A 6170-nucleotide genomic window follows, 5' to 3' on the forward strand; every position below is an offset into this window, starting at 1 on the left:
TAGGCATGAATAACCTGAGCAAGGTGACTGGAGCTTTGCGTTTTTGTAATGTCAACTATTGTCAAGGGATGTTTCAATTTCCTCTTTCATAAGTGAGATGCATTCCTTTATTCATCCTGCTTGACATTACTTCTAATGAAGCCTGAAAGTGCTGGTTACATTGGAGATGGAGAGGCACTAATTTTACCTTAACACATTGGTATCTGGCCAGTTTGGGTGACAGCCATTGTTAGCACAGCTAGCTGGTGATTTCACCCTCATTCTGCACATAATAAAACTGTAGTGGTCCTCTGTGACTACCCAATCACTGTTTGGCAACAGTTTGCTGTGACCTTAACTTCTTTCCTTTTACTCTGCTGGGCAAGAAACAAGTCACCAATACACCCAGGTGTAGCAGTATCTTCTTATAACTGGTCAGTCAGGCTTGCTCCTTAACAAGTGTAAAACTAAAGGGTGTTGCCATAGTGGATTCCCTTAAATGACATGTAAAGCCCCCACGCAAAAATTTAATCAGTGAACAGTCTCTTTGAAATCTCTATATAACTGCCACTCTGATTGTTCAAAGGTGAACAATAAGGCTGCAGCATCCCCTTAATCCTTTAGGATTCTTTCTCCTCCTGTAACCCACTCTGCCCCCTCCCTCGGGAATTTGCTATGGCTGTTGGCTCATGAGCATTCTCAGTTCTTCTCAACACAGATTAATAAACAAACCCTCGAGTCTAGCAGCCAATGAAGAGATGACATTGCTGGTTCCCACAGAAACTCTGCTCTAGCTGTCTGCTCCTATTTTTAAATCCTGAGCTCAGAGTAACCATTATAGTGCTCAATCCAAGCAGGCCTTGTCATCATAGTAAAGTCTGCTTTTTTTCAATTGCATGGACTTTACATCCCATATGTGCTGTTTGCAGATATAAATGCACTGACAATGTGTCTGAGGGAAAATGGCCCCCTAGTGAAAGCTGCTATTTGTTTTAGGGATTTTAATTCCGGAGACACTGGTTGCTAATGGGGTGTGTCTGTCAGACATGCAGGCCCATGGGTTCCTTAACACATTTCATAAGTTCCAACCAAATGAAACTGCCAACGTAAAGCCAACTTTGCACAAAAAAAGAAAGTCAGATTATCTTAAAATAAATTAGTTTATTATTATACTTGAAGAAAATACAATTCAGTTGTGAAAATACAAAACCCATACTTTTTTTACCTGTACATACATGTCATTTCTATTGATGCACTGCTAAAGTTTAGAAAATAGCTTAATGAAATTCTCAGGAAAAGTCATTTGATTACTCACGTTTATTTTTGGGTCAGAAAGAGTGTTTATTAAACTGGTATGGAGAGTTTTGTTGAGTAAATCAACAGCAAAAGATGGGAAGAGATCCACTGTTAGTGAAAAAGTAGTCCAAATAATGTTAAAAATTAAAAAAAAATCTTTATTAGGACATGCATTAGCCTAAAGTGTTTCATCCCAAAATGGGCACCTACTCATAGCCCTGGATACAGTCCAACTAGAGTTTTGGCCTAAATCTTCAGCTGTCATTCCTACGAAGTGCCCACATCATATTACACACTATCAGCAGTGTGCCTAAATGAAGCCAGGACCAGTTTGTTTTCTTGGGATAGCCAAGAAGCCTAATCAGGCCCAATTTGGCAGCCACCAACTTTGCTGGGCAACTTTCTAGACCACATACAAGGGGCCAGTAGAGTTTTCTTCAGCAGCAGTGATGTGGTTGGGTAGTGGACACAAGGGATTCTTTCATTAAAGCCATTCAGTCGTTAAAGAATGAGACATGAGTGAGGAGTACACTGACTGGGTTGCTCATGCAGAATGACTCAAGCTGCGTCTTATTAATGAAAGCAATTTTTTGGAGCAAGTCTAATAATTTGCCTCAAAGTTGCAAATAAAGTATATATGCTGTATTTAATATTCAGGGGAATGCAGAATGCACACTATCTTATAAAAAAAAATATATAGTTCACATGGAGCTGAAACCACAAGTCATACATTTGCCATTTTGATATAGTGGTTACACAGCAAAGCTCCCATATTACCTTCTGTAAGGCTGCTAAATAATACTCCTCTCTTGTAGTACTGATTGTTTAAGCCCTTGGAATGAACTCTCTCCCAAATACAATCTAGATGTAAACAAACCACAAGCTGCTATACTGCTTGGATCATCTCCCATTCCTTCTTACAACAATGGTACCAGCCACAAAGTCATAGGCCGTTCTGTTATGTTGGAAGAATAGTAAAGTGATAAATGCAGGGAAGAAAACGCAGTGGAAAAGTTCTTGATCACAGCTTGTGTCGTGGACCTATAGAGAGTAAAAATGGAAAGTTAAAAGGTATTCTGTCATGATTTTTATGCTGTAGTTTTTAATTTCTAAATTCCACAGTTTACACTGCAAATAATTCACTCTGCCTACACACCAATATTACCATTTTATATGGTAGTCATCTCAGGTCATTTTGTCTGGTCATGTGCTTTCAGAAAGAGCCACCACTTTAGGATGGAACTGCTTTCTGGCAGGATGTTTCTCCTACTCAATGTAATTGATTGTGCCACAGTGGGACCTGGATTTTACTATTGAGTGTTATATGTATTTTGTGGTCACAGCCTCATTGCACCCCTGCCTAATTGTTTTAAAAATTAGTGGTGAGTACAACTGGACAATTTTACGCAGACGTTGGTATATTTTGCAGCGAGCATAGCCTCCTTTGCAATCATACAAACGTATCGAAGGGGTAGAACTATTGGTAGCAACATATAAAATTAAGAAAGAACAGGACAAAGATACATTTTTGGGTTTGAGGACTCCTGGGATGTATACGTGTATGGGTTGTACACAATAACGCTATGTCGTCAAGGGTAAGGAATTTGTGCACCCTGGTACAGGCCATACAGTTCAGTTATGGGACACTACTCATGTACTTCCAAGTATGTTGTGTATGAGTTGACTTGCCCATGTGGGGGAGATATATATATATATATATATATATATATATATATATATATATATATATTTATTAAATCTCATAAAAATAGATATAGATCATAATCCCTACTGAGTCTGTATGGTGTCAGTAACTTCATCTTATTAACCCACCATACCGCTTTCTGTTTCAACCTCTATTCACGGTTTCCTCCATGTTTAAGGGGTGGAATTCCTTCTAAAACCGTGCATTTCAATTGGTCTGCATTATGACCCAAGTCCAAAAATTTTTTTGACACAGGCAGGTATGCATTTCCTCAGTTGATTGAGGATTTATGTTGTGATAGATGTGACTTCACATATATATATATATATATATATATATATATATATTTATTTTATAATAATAAATGAGACAACCCAGATGGTGAAAAATAAAGATCAGTTAGATATTTTGCCTATAGCACACAAAACAATGATTTGCAAATATGGCAAACATCACAAACAATCCAGAAAGCACCTGTAAACCAAGGGAACTGTTTAATGACATACAAGTCTGCCAGGTGAGTAAAATCATTGATGATTCCCAACTCCTTGATTATAAAATATAGAATGCAGATATACATATATTGAAGCCCAATTAAACTGTGGTCTATAGCATGCAGACACTAAGGTGCCCAACTAATGTCACAATTGTCGAAAAAAGTCGAGGCTGACTAAAGAGTAGCCAGTTAGGATTGTATCGTCATAAAGTGACACACAGTGATTTCAGCAGGTGTAACCGGTGGGTAGTGAGCAGTTGTACACTGGAAGTCCTTGTGTTATCCCGCTATTAAAGTGGAACGGAGTCAGCAGCGGGTCCTGTTAATACACAGGGACATCAAGTAGGAACGTGACTGACACGAGCAGGAATCACGCCGCTGCTTGTGACAAATGGGCCGACTCCCTATTCTCCCACTCAACACACGTCCGACAACCCCGGCTTAGAATTTCTGACCACCTCTAACAAATTGAAGTTCGCTGGGCGAATTGCTGCCTTTAGCAAGGAATCGGTATGTGGATAATCTCAAGTGTCCCGGCCTCCCCTCCAAACAAACCTGTTAGTGCTGTCGGCTCTTGCTGTATGGAGCCCTGTCGGAACTCAAATGATCTCTCCTACACCGTTTCTTGTTCCCGGTCCTGCAAGTCCTCCGCCTGCCGCTATTCGCTTGTTCACCAGGACCCTGTTCGGGTCACTCTAGGGCAGAATATGGCCATGTAGTAGTGTCTCCTGTCGCTTCTTAACTTGCGTGTCTGAACGGGAGAGGGGCCTCATACACAGAGCTCTAACACCAGCGAATTGCTATTCAGGGGCTACAGTACAGGTTTCTGTGTTGTAAAACAGACCTTTGGTCATTCTGGCCATTTTTTCAGTGCCGGGAATTCATGTCAGCGCTGGGGCAGTAACCTGTGCCGTTCCCCGGTGCAGCAGCAACCACACTCAGACACTTGTTGGAGTCACTGCGGGTAGCCAATGAGAATTCAGGGTACTAGTCCCTTATCTCTGTCCAATCAGAAGCTGGAGTACGTCTTACGCGACGGGACTCTACTATTAGTGACATGAAAGACTCCTGTCCCGCTGTCAAACTCTATGGTACAGGTGTAACTAAGGGAGACCAGTATTGGCTCAGGCTGTAATCTCAGCACGTGCCCAATGCAATGGCAAAGCAGTGATTTAGTAAGTAATTGCACGTCACGCTGCTGCTTTTGCATTTCATACTCCATGGAGTTGTGAGGAAAACGTGATGCGGCTGCCTACATCCATCTGCAGGAGCCGAGACGAGTAGCTGACGAACATGTGGAACTGTCCCCGAGCCATCGCGCCGAATGACAGGAAGTAGCAATTAATTATTTCACGAATTGCACTTGTCGCGCTGAGTTAGTCTGGTAGGTTATCGGCAATAGATGCAGACACTGGCAGTGGCCTCACTACTTCCCCAGGGGACTCTGTGAAAAGTTAGAACCAGGCTCCCTCAGCTCACCTCACCTCACACCCCCGGGCCAGCTAACCCCGCCCCCGTATCGTCACCACTTCTTCCTCCGTCTCTCCCGTCCCTTTTATACTTCAAATTTGGGTGGTGTTATCTGAGGCCAGCGACCTGTATTGCTGTCCTGTCAGTGTCTGCTCACCGCAGCTGAGAAATGTCTGTGAATGATCACCTTTTATTCCTCAAACCTGAACTGTACCGTGAGGTGCTGGAAAGGGGGGTTGGCATGGCAACCATCGGTGGATATTTTTTTAACCCCCTGAAAGATTCATGTCAAATATTCTGTCATTCCCATAAAGCTATACCAGGATTATAAAGTAACAGACTGGCTGTCAGGGAGTGCAGCCGGGAGTTGTGAAGGGGTCAAAGATCAAGATGGAGCCAAAGTGTTTAATAATGTATGTGCAAATATATTATTATTATTATTAGTCAATATGGTGTGAGCTGCAGGAAGGGGGGAAGCCTGAGGGAAACACAACTCTCTAGACCCAGAGCTAAAATGTATTTACTAAGAGACTTCCTGGGAACTTAATGCTGAGATGCAGGAGTGTGAGCCGTGGCTTTTTAACCTGCTGATTAAAAGAAATATCCAAGTATTTAAATGCTAGAGAAACACACATAGTCATGATCCATGGTCACATGACCCAGATAACTGCCGTTTTTCTGTCAGTTAGGAGAGCCGATCAGCCGAAGAACAGGTTATTTCCTCAGCAGTTTTGGACCTGACACGACAAAAATTGGAAAACGGAGAGGAAAGAGAGAAGATGACAAAGGTAGGGAACAAGGGGAAAACACTGGGTAGAAAAGAGAGGTCTCTGTAAAAAAAAATCATGAAAGCAAACGAGCAGGCAGGAGAGGGAAGCAGGTAAGATTTTTTTGTTTGTTTGTTTTTAAATCTTGTTAATTAACTCTATTGTGAGTTTGCGGCAGCTCTTTTGACAACATATGTTTTGAGAATAGTTTTTTTTCCATTTTCTGGCGTAAATCTTGATTTAGCAGAAGGGTTGTTTGATTAACTAAATATGTACAGCGTATAAACCATCGAGTTCTTGCTGTTACTCCATTAAATTTGTCAGAGAAATGTGGGAATCCAGCAAATAGGAACATTTTCAATTATGTATGCTGGTACATATGTCCATGCGTTGTTATCATGGGATGTTGTATGCAAAGTCTAGTGACAGTTTATAACTGCCACAGAGCTGTCATATT

At 41.5% G+C, this 6170-nt stretch overlaps 1 long non-coding RNA gene across 1 annotated transcript; it reads right to left on the minus strand.

The window, feature by feature from the left end:
* Window positions 1-1120: 1120 nt before the first annotated feature.
* On the minus strand, window positions 1121-4753 carry LOC121395151. The gene is made up of 2 exons (XR_005962289.1): window positions 4032-4753; window positions 1121-2316 (listed from the first exon to the last, which is right to left on the minus strand). It is a non-coding gene; the product is annotated as an uncharacterized LOC121395151 (long non-coding RNA).
* Between the last annotated feature and the right edge of the window lie 1417 nt (window positions 4754-6170).

The sequence above is a fragment of the Xenopus laevis genome, chromosome 6S (assembly GCF_017654675.1).
Source record: "Xenopus laevis strain J_2021 chromosome 6S, Xenopus_laevis_v10.1, whole genome shotgun sequence".
NCBI lineage: Eukaryota > Metazoa > Chordata > Amphibia > Anura > Pipidae > Xenopus > Xenopus laevis.